A 12,048-nucleotide genomic window follows, 5' to 3' on the forward strand; every position below is an offset into this window, starting at 1 on the left:
AACTGTGTGATATATTTCTCTAAATCTGACACATGACTGCACACCTGACATTCAGAATATTTCATGCACATTCCCAGTATCCACAAGGATGTAACTAGAGAGGCTAAATTAGCTACAACTATCCTCATGTGTTTACCCCATATCCTTTTATTCCATTTCAATCTGTATGCAGTGCAGATCATCCTATGGCCCCTGCAGTGGTTGCATGTTTTCATGCTGACTCTGCAGCACACTCACAATCTCCACCACATTTTGCATTACTGGCCTGTATATCCACTGACTGATGCCAAGTGTGGAACTCAGATCAGGAAACGGCCTGGAGTCATGGCAGCAGTGGCTACTGGAGCACCTTTATCTATGCAAGGTAGATGTATCTCAAAGAGTGTGTCTAATACATGCTGCCTGTGTTAGTTTAGCTTGTTTGGATTTAAAATGAAAGTGGTATCCAACACTAAATGCAGGTGATACCTGCGGTCCACACTGCCACTCCACAATAATCTCATGATGTTGAAGATGTACGTTTGCATATGTGTGCATGCGTGCATATGTGTGTGTGTGTGTGTGTGTGTGTGTGTGTGTGTGTGTTTGTGTGTGTGTGTGTGTGTGTGTGTGTGTGTGTGTGTGTGTGTGTGTGTGTGTGTGTGTGTGTGTGTGTGTGTGTGTTTCTTTTAGGGTTAATGCTGCTGACAGTGCCACTATGTCATCACACTGTGGCATGTGCATGATGCCAACATTGTCAGGTACAGATCACCTTCTGATATCAGACATGCTGATCTATTTTGCTGGACACTCTACCACTGCAACCTATGAAAACATAAAGATCACATACCTGTGGCATTCTGGAATGTATAGTTACTCCCTTCAACATCTGAAAAACATATTGGCACATAACATTTATCTGCATAGCATATGGCTACCTACATACCTTCTGGTGCAAGTTTATCACATTCACAGACCAGGTATAGCTGGAGTGCAAATATGCATATGTGCCATGCAGAATGACCATTTTGCATATGTAGGTAAGTGTACAACAGCAGTGGCACACGCTAGGACTAACCTAGTACATTTTCTACAGACAGTTGTGTAGTCCTTCTCAGTCTACCTCCCACTTCCAAGATAGTACCTGGAATAAAGCTTCTTTCACCTGCCTGGCAGGGTAAGTACTCCTCCATCTCCATGAGATGCTTCTGTGCTGGTGGTTCACTTTCTGTGATGACATGTTCCTGGCAATATCTTGCACCTCTGTCTTTGCATACAATATCATATCGATGAGAATGCAATGCATCTGTTCTACTGCACTTGCCCTTTTATGGCTGCCAACAACATTGATTTCTTGCACCACACATCTCACCAAGAACAGGCATGTCATGTCTACATAGTCCAGTGGTAGCACCTTTGTTTTCAGTGTGGTTACCATTTCCAGCTGTTATCATTCTCTAGGTCCCATCACAAGATGTGTACACAGATGACTTACATGTGTGGATTAGTGTATGCATATGCATGACTACCCTTGGCAGCCCCTTTTTTTCTGAACTATTACTTTTGCCTAAGTGTGGTGTTCACATATAAGTGTAATATTTTACTGTAAAAATTGACATCCTGTGCCATACTGACAATGGCAATGTGCATATTATGTCGAGAAATGAGCTGCCAAAAGTAATATCCTGTGTCATCCTGACAATTGCAATGTGCATACCATGATTGGCTGCCTTCTTGCAGCACTATACTAACAGCACATGTGCCTTATGTATAGAAAAGTTCATTTCCCAAGTAACATGACTTGCAATCTGTGTGCATATGCTACAGTACACACACACACACACACACACACACACACACACACACACACACACACACACACACACACACACACACACACCAATACAGCTTGACAGTAACCTGTCATTCCCTAGTGCTCTGTTCACTGGCAGAATGAGCTCCCACAACAGCAAGAAAGTCACAATTCATTTTCTGTGCTCTGTTCCCTCTCAGATTGAGCCCCACCCAAGTCATGCCCTTATGCTCTGCTCCCTTATAGATTGTGCCTACCCTCTGAAGGTTAATAACCTCTCAGCCCTTGGGCTATGTTTTCCACACACTCAGCTGCTCAGTATCTGATCACGCTGCTTTTATGCATAATGAGGTAATTACTGACATCATGTTATTTTGTAGAAACTTGATGCTGAAGAGCATGTTTGGTAATGATATATCTAACTGTAATGTACCTAAAAAAGCAAGTGGATTTATACCACAGCTTTCACCCACCTTACACCTTTTTTTGAGTGCTTGTGAGAAAGATATGGCCAAGTATTATACCGAAGGTCTCTTTTCCAAATATTATAATTTAACTACAGAGCAGACCACAGCTTTGAAGGGATTAGCTAACAACGCTTCCATAACAATAAAAAAGGCGGATAAGGGGGGAGCCATTGTTTTAATGGACACTACATGGTACAATGACAAAATAAAACATTTGCTACAAGATGATATGGCTTATATAGAGATTAATCCTGTATCTGTAAAACATATAGTTGATAAAGTACATAAGAAGTTAAATACCCTGAAGAACAACTTTAGCATCACTGAAGAGACTTATCAGTTTTTACTGATAGAGAAACCAGTAACCCCCATATTTAAGGCACTACCCAAACTGCACAAATGTTTGAATGACCCACCCCTTAGGCCGATTGTTTCGGGCAGGGGATGGGTAACAAAATGTCTCCATATGGATAGATTTTTTATTAAAACCTTATATCCAACAAATGGATAATATCCTGATAGACACAGGGCATTTTTTACAGATCTTGGGCAATGTTATCAAACCTGCCAGTGCAGATAATGTTCTTATGGTGACACTAGACATTAACAGTCTTTTTACTGTGATCAACAATGATTATGGTATTACCTCTATAATTGAACTCTTGACAGGTTTGGGTGTCACTGAGAACAAAATAGAACTCATTAGGGATCTGTTAACATCAGTGCTGGACAATAATGTTTTTCTGGGAGCTGGCTCCACGTATAGGCAAGCACAGGGTGTAGCCATGGGCACACCCTGTGCCAATACCTATGCGAACCTTGTCCTCTCAAAATGGGAAATGATGAATATTTTGGGAAATGCTACTTGGAAGGATCACATCTTGATGTATGTTAGATTTGTAGATGATATTTTTATTCTTTGGAATGGAGAATATGACAAGTTTAACAGTTTTTTTGTCATACCTACATACTACCACCACCTTCCTTAAGTTTAGTGCGAACACATCTTACCACTCTATAGATTTTTTAGATGTGAGGGTCACACAACAACAAGTAGGCTTTTCATCTAGCCTACACAAGAAAGACTGTTGGAAAAATACCCTGCTGTCCTACGACAGCATGCATCCTCGCCACATTTTCCCTAACATTGTTAGAGGGCAAGTGAGTCGTGTCTCCCGGATTAGCACAAATGACAAGCAATTTGAACAAGAGTTAGTGAATCTAACGGAGCACTTTGAGCAGAGAGGCTATGGGAAGAATATGGTAAGGAACATCATAGATAATGGTAAGATCCATAGACAGACTAAATCTAGACCTTGGCTCAATAGGAATTTGCCCCAGGCTCCCGTAGTGACCGTGCAGGATACCACCATACAGAGAGGCACCAAGTTGTTGTTTACCTATGGGAGCAACATCAGTGACATCTGTAGAATTGTTAACAACAACTGGAACATCCTCACCAGTGATACCAGTTTAAAGGGGCTAATTGATAACAGACCTTATTTTCAATATAGAAGGAATAAGAACTTGAGTGACATTTTATGTAAGGAGAATAGTCTCTCTGAGAGCAGGCCATTTAAGAGCAGGGCAGGTACACTTCCATGTGGTATGTGTAAAGCTTGCAGCTTTATCAATAAAGAGGTTAACTTCATACATAGAACCACCGGGAAGAATGTTGTTTTTAAGGGTAGAGCCACTTGCAGGACCTCAAATGTGGTCTATTTGGCTGAATGCACAAAATGCCCCAGTTTCTATGTGGGCATGACCACAAATATGTTTAAGGTGAGAATCCTACAACATTTAGGAAGCATAAGGAACAGGATGACAGCAATGCCTTGTATAGGCATATATGCATACATCCAACACATAGCTTTTCATTTAGAGTGATAGTTAACATTAGAATGAACAATCGGGGGGGGGGATGTCAGGCTGCAGACTGCCTTGGATGAAACTAAATGGATTATAGACTTAATGGCACACCTACCCCAGGTTTAAATGATGTTATTCCTTTAAAACCCACACTCCTGAAGAGGCGTGTGTTTCATTGACCTATAAGGTTTTTATTGGTTGTGACTCTTTTTAAAAAGAATGTGCATGCAGTGTTTGTTGTCTGATGAAGGGTGTAACCCGAAAGCGCTAACCTTTTTTCATTTTGTCTGCATTTGGATTATTTCGTTTATTTGTTTTAAAGTTTTTATTAAAAGTTTTATTGAGCAGCAGCAGTGTCCTGCCATCTTTTCTTGTCTACATAGTCCAGTGGTAGCACCTTTGTTTTCAGTGTGGTTACCATTTCCAGCTGTTATCATTCTCTAGGTCCCATCACAAGATGTGTACACAGATGACTTACATGTGTGAATTAGTGTATGCATATGCATGACTACCCTTGGCAGCCCCTTTTTTTCTGAAATATTACTTTTGCCTAAGTGTGGTGTTCACATATAAGTGTAATATTTTACTGTAAAAATTGACATCCTGTGCCATACTGACAATGGCAATGTGCATATTATGTCGAGAAATGAGCTGCCAAAAGTAATATCCTGTGTCATCCTGACAATTGCAATGTGCATACCATGATTGGCTGCCTTCTTGCAGCACTATACTAACAGCACATGGTGTGCCTTATGTATAGAAAAGTTCATTTCCCAAGTAACATGACTTGCAATCTGTGTGCATATGCTACAGTACACACACACACACACACACACACACACACACACACACACACACACACACACACACACACACACACACACACACACACACACACACACACACCAATACAGCTTGACAGTAACCTGTCATTCCCTAGTGCTCTGTTCACTGGCAGAATGAGCTCCCACAACAGCAAGAAAGTCACAATTCATTTTCTGTGCTCTGTTCCCTCTCAGATTGAGCCCCACCCAAGTCATGCCCTTATGCTCTGCTCCCTTATAGATTGTGCCTACCCTCTGAAGGTTAATAACCTCTCAGCCCTTGGGCTATGTTTTCCACACACTCAGCTGCTCAGTATCTGATCACGCTGCTTTTATGCTCCCAAGAGTGTGCACTAAAGTGCAGAGGTCCAGTAACAGTTGTCTTAGGTTCATAGGTTATTACTAGGCTAACTGCCCTTGCAAGCCATTGTAAGCCTAGCCAATTATCCCTTGTGAGACTCAAATCCTGCACCTTGTGTTTTTAAAGCAAACACCATAACCATTAGACCACCCTTCCAAGCCTTGTCTACTGTCAGTATACATATGTGACAATGCAAACTGTTAGACACCAAATTCCTATTCCTAAATTGCTCATAGGATCAAGTCGTCCACACTATTTATTATACTAATGCAATCCTCATGGCATGCTGAATATACAGATGAGGTATTTATATATATATATATATATATATATATATATATATATATATATATATATACACACACACACACACACACACACACACACACACACACACACACACACACACACACAAATCATTTTCTCAATATTTTTGTGAAATATGCTGATGAGTTAATAGTAGCTAATGATTTATTATAGCAAATTATGTGAAAGGTTGGATTAGACAATAAAATGCATATGCAGAAAAGTATGGTACAATCAGACAGCTACTTTAAAATAATAAAAAGTTCCATTATCCATTTAAATGCACTGCATTTAATTGTGTGGAAATTCTTGCGTTGCACTGCAATGATTCAAAAGCACTAAAGTGATTAAATCAAAAAAGCTGTATAACAAAATTCTGGAAGGAATTCACAAAGTTCACTAGTCATAAATGTAATATTTTATCTTGGCGTGTCTCATCGAACAGAGCTCATTAACGGGGCAGTAATAAACGAGGAAATGATTTTCTTTCTTTTTTTTCAGAAGGAAATGAATGACGAGTGAAGCTGAATTACAGCCGTTTCAAATTAAAAATATGTGTATACAAATGAAAAGCCACATTGCACTTACCTTTCAGTGAAATGCAATGCTAAAGAAAATGTGCACAATGGTACGTAACTGCATTTGACCTTTTAGTACATCTAAATTCTTGTTCCACAAAAGTGCGCAATGTTACAAATCGACTGATGGCCCGGAGATGCCTTATTTTGAGAGTATCTTGTCAGCAACCCCCCCAAAAAAACAAAGCATGTAAATAGAAAACTAAAATCACAGGGAAAACTGTTTGGAGACTTAGAAAGAGAGAGACAGATTGGAAATACAAATAGTTGCAGCAGGAACTGCTTTGTCCGGTGAAAGGTAACTTTGAAGACAGAATTCCAAAAGTATTATTTTACCTGTGAGCCCCCTGACAGTTCAATTTTGGACTTACCAGTAAGACACAGTGAGGAGACCATACCCCTAGCCATAAGCATATAGTTTCTAGTTCAGAGGATAAAAAGCTTTTTTATAAAAATTGCATGATATTTGAATGTTTTGTTTTCAATTCCCTGAATACGTTTTGCAGTGTTTGCATATTTTTGAAAATAAATTGCCTCAATTTATTTCAGTTTTATTATATAACTTTGCATACTTATAGTTGAGGTGTTTAACTTAAAGGTTCATTCATTTTATGAATATTTGCAACTATGTGATGTCTGCTTTATGAATGTTGACAGCTCAAAGCTAATTGCTACCATTTAAATGTTTATAAATTGACATATTTCATGGACAAACAGTAAGGTGTGCTCTTGTTATGCATGTTTTATTTAACTGGTGGCAACATTATCATAAATATGGGCATGGAGAGTGTTCGTGGGGAAGAGCTGCCCATAAGTTCACAAGCTATGCAGTAGGCTGTTAATTGTACAGATAATTTGCATTCTAGCAGTGTTCATGGTGTTACAGATTTTGAGACATTTGTAGGAAGTCACACAGGACTGGATGAAGTATTATAGGAGAGCACCCCTTTGATATCTGAATGAGATAAAAAAGAGATAATGTTTTAAGGTGATTTATGCAGCTCATGAAAGTCATGCCCTCTATTTTCTTGGTGATGAAGTTCTGTTTTTTTTTTTTTTTTTTTATCTACTCTGTGACTCCATGCAACTATCACATAGTTGACAACACTTTGAAAAATGACTCAGCCATTATGGACATAGGCACTTTTCTTGACAACAAACTATCCTTTGATAACTGTGTATCCACTGTTGTTATTAAATCTCTTCTAGAATGACACCAGTAAACAAGCTAATTGCTGAAGTCAAGTATCTTGTTTATGCATGATATTACTGTCATTTAATCCGCCACTTTGAAAAAACATTATGTGATGGTGTATGCAAAAAAAAGTTCTTTGAGTTACTGTTGGGGGGTGCAATCCTGATGAACTGATAGGATCACATGTAAGTACTAAGTTAGATGCCCTTATAAGTCATTGTAAGCCTTGCTAATTGCCTTCAATGGTGGCAATAAAACCCTGCAACTTGTGTCTGGGAGGTGAAAACCTTAAGCATTATGGCAGTCCTGAACCCCTGCATGATTGCAACTCAGAACTGTAATTGTACAGTGCAACTCAGCTGGCTGTAGCAGATCTTGGCTATTACCACAGGAAGCAGTGCATGTTTAGTGTACACCCTTATGGTCAGTTGCTATTTGTATATTAATACATTCCATTTCTGGGATTAAGACTTCCACATTGTTGGTTCTGTTACACAAATACCTGACAGCAGAGGTGTAAGGGTTAAAATCAATGGCTTCTCACAGCCATCTAGTAATTGTGGAAGTGAAGCAAAATAAAATCCACAGCCCCTATAAATCAGAGAACTTGTGGTTAAAACTGTCAAATCCCCATAATATTTCAAAAGAGTAGCACTAAACACACTGTGATTCCTCCCAAAATACCAGGCAGGGAATGGAGTAAATTAGTTACTGATTTATTTCCTTTTAAGGCCTGGCAATATGTCAGTGTGTTGACTATTACTGAAAACATCCAGAAGTTTTAATGTTGCAGGATATAGTTTCACAATCAGATATTAATCTGCTTGAAAAAATGTTGCATTGTTGTGGAATTTTTGACCTCCTGATATCTGATAATGATCCACAGTTGGTCAGGCACGAGTTTTGCTTGTTTTCATAAGGACTGGGGGGTTCTGCTTATTGTATGTTCTCTGAGGTTTCAGCATCTTTTTGAGAAAGCTGACAGAGTCATGCAAACTGACAAAAACATAAACAGTTGGACTGACTTCAGAATGGTAACCTTTCCATATTCAGAAACAGCCCTGCCATGGTGCTTCAACATAACGATGTGCAGCACTGTGGCAGGCTGCCTCTGTGGCTGTGTGGAATGTTAATGAAGTATCTGTGGGACAGCCATATGCTAAATAGCCATGTTCTAACCCTCAGAACTGCCTGTGGGAAGGCATTTATGCACATACTCCATAACTTAGAAAGGCTGCTCCTGGTTTCTTGATAATGAACATGGCCAAAAGGTTGTGTTTATGCATCATGGTAAAGGTAAGTGCTGGATTGTTTACTGCTGAGGTAGTACTAAGGTGAGTATGAGTTTGTGTATGTGAGGGGCTGCAAGTATGAATGTATGTTTGAGTATTTAGAGAAACCATTATGTGTACAGAAAAAAACTTTCAGCATCTTGTGCTTCAACAAACTGCTCCTTCATAGACTTAACAAAAGTCACTAATACTGAAACAGTGTGTGTGTGTGTGTGTGTGTGTGTGTGTGTGTGTGTGTGTGTGTGTGTGTGTGTGTGTGTGTGTGTGTGTGTGTGTGTGTGTGTGTGTATTTGTGCATGTCTGTGTGTGTTACTGAGCTATTCCCATGTAGTCCTTTACTAATAAGTACATCATGCAACGTTGGATTGGTGGGGGCACTAACCACCAGGGATAACTCTAAAGACATGGGTTGGAGGGGAAACACTAGCCTCCAGAGATAACCTTTATCCTAGTGCCTTAACAGCACTTAAACATAATGGAATCAGGTCAAATGACTAGACATTAGGGATACTTTAACTAATTGCCGTAATGGCACACAGGGGATTCCAACTTTGTACCATCCCAACAAGGATAGTAATCCTTTGCACCATGGCTAGATACCACACATATAACTGAACACACAGTAAGACTTAAAAAATATAAGTAAAGTGCAAATGGAGGAAAGGCTTCAAACTCTGAACCCTTTCCATGAGGTATCTCAGCATTACCTGATTGCACTAACTGAGACTTTATCACAACAGTTTAATTTTTAACATATAATGCGGATCTCTGGGAAGAAGGACAGGGAACATTAGACATACTTCTCAACCTTATAGTGCAAGAATTCATGACAAAGCCTAAATTAATGGTGGGATAAAATCAGGGACATATTTTAATTAGTATTACAAATTTACAAACGTTGCTAGCATAACAGCTTTTGTTTTACCAAGAATTCACTCCAATATCTGATATTACTGACTGACTATAATCATGATTTATGAAGGTAGAAAAAAGGAGACATCTGGGACATTGTCACAGCACAGGGGAAGGTATGGGGCAAGTGATGAGTGTGTGGGTGTGGTTGTGGGTGCATGTGTATTGCATGTGGGAGGGTGAATGGGGTGCCAGTAGTAGCAATCTGTGTCTGCTACCACAGTTAACTATGATTGAAAAGTGCTGATCTGCACTCATGGTGGTTAAGGGAGGTACAGAGACATGCACATTATCTAATAATATGATATTTCCTCATTAGCCTAATGTGCCGATTTATCACATAATACACATCTTAGAAATAGGGTGCTTTTACTGAAGCACTTAATGTTAGTAATGGGGTTCTTTCTTAATCCCCAGAATATGGTGTTAACAGCTCATGACGGGATTGATATCTATTTCTGCTAGAATATAAAAGCACACCATTATGTAGTGTTCTAATAGGAGAAAAATGAAAACAAAGTTTCCTAACTCATCAGTGTTACATTAACCAGAAAAAAAATTACCAAATTTGAAATCAGGTTGATAGCAGATTACCATCTTTTCTGTAGTAAAAGCCAATACCAATGTCCTCTGTCTAAGCTGACAGATGATTGCAAGTTAGGACCAGTCATTTAATCCCCAGATGACTTAAACATCCTGCAGGAAGGTTTGTCCCAAATAAATAGCTGGTGCCAATCTCACAGGCTGAGACTAAATGTAAAAAAATGCATTATCATATCCTTTGGGAAGTCATCTACCCTGGGAATCAACCACATTGACCATATGCCCCTAAAAGTTGATCCGGTTATTCAGGATTTAGAAATGTTATGTGGACAGTGACCTAACTTTTCACCAACATGTGTCCATTGTTGCAAAAACATTCTTCTATATTGCAGAGTTTATAAACAAAGGGATTTGTCTAAATCTAAGGATTTCATTGTCCCCCTTCACTCATCCATCATTAGACCAGTCATTGAGCGTAATGTCTCTGTCCAGACACATGCAACAACTGGAAAACCCACACAGATACCTTACTGAAAGGATGCAAAGCTTAACCAATATGTCCTACATGGACCAACTCAAAGCCCTGTCACTATACTTGGAATCCTACAAACTGTAGAGAGCTGGACTGTGCCTGGCATAAAAGACATCCTCTGATCCAGTACTGATGGACTTACTGCACATCAGCATATCAGATGGTATCAGAAATACTCTGTTGGGGGGGCATAGCTAAGATAGCTACCTGAGGGCAGCAGCTGGTAAAAGATCTGTGACTGAAAACTTTTCTTTGTCAGAAAATCTTAAATGAAGTTCAGTTTGGAGATACCTGATAGCTATTTATATTCACTAACAGTAAGAGAAAAGATTTATAGTTTAAAGTTCTTCAGAAGCTGTAATTATCCTTTCAGAATTTCATCTGCTTTGTTAAGAGATAAGAGACTTCAACATGAGCCTCTCAAAAATGGTACTCAGGATTCTTCTCTTAAAAAGATATCCAGTCACTAATATCTAGCATGTAGGATGTATTACTAAAATGGACAAATTGGCCACTAAAATAGAAAGTTTCAAAGAAGAACCCAGAAAGAAGATGGAACATTTAGAAATTCTTATGAAACAACAAGGTACAAAACTCAGCAGTAAAGAAGATTTAAATGACCATGAAAGGAGAATAACAGAAGGTGAGTCTCAGACTGAATTCCATTTAAAGTAAAATAACTGGCTTATAGATAAAGTTAATGATGTAGAAAATAGACTAAGATGAAATAATATCAGAATTTATGGAATACCTGACAAATATGAGGAAGACGATATAATTGTGATGACCTGACTGCATAAAATGTTTAATTTACCTGAAACTTTATTGTTTGGTATTGAAAGGGCACATAGAGCCTTGAGAACACATTCAAAGAAGGAAAACTGACAGCCAGATTCAATAATAGTTAAGCTTATGCTCAGCATAGGGAAAAAAAAACAAATATTAAAAACAGCTTGGTCCAGCCCACCTATTTAAAGAGGTGAATGTGTAATCAGATTTGACAATAGCTGTTCCTGTAAAGAAATGAGTAAAAGGAAATCCTAATTGGCACTGATTATAGAACTTAAAAGGATCAGTATTAAAGGTATTTTGGTGTTTCCTGTAATTTATTTTTATTTTATTTTTATTTATTTAACATTTGTTGACCGGGAATGTCCGACTAGGTTCCACAGAGCCTGTTTTCAGCGGAGGCCTGGGGAGAAATGCTCCAGATGCATGTCTTTGTAAAGATCAAAATATCTGTTTCTGAAGGAATTAAAGTATTTGGCACACTGCAGAGACATCTACACTTGTTAATAAAAATAAAATGATAATGACAGTGTAGAAATTGACTGGAATTTTGTTCAATATAAACCATTTGTCAAAGAAACTCCAGTA

The sequence above is a fragment of the Protopterus annectens genome, chromosome 2.part2, assembly GCF_019279795.1.
Source record: "Protopterus annectens isolate FY-2018-M chromosome 2.part2, PAN1.0, whole genome shotgun sequence".
NCBI lineage: Eukaryota > Metazoa > Chordata > Ceratodontiformes > Protopteridae > Protopterus > Protopterus annectens.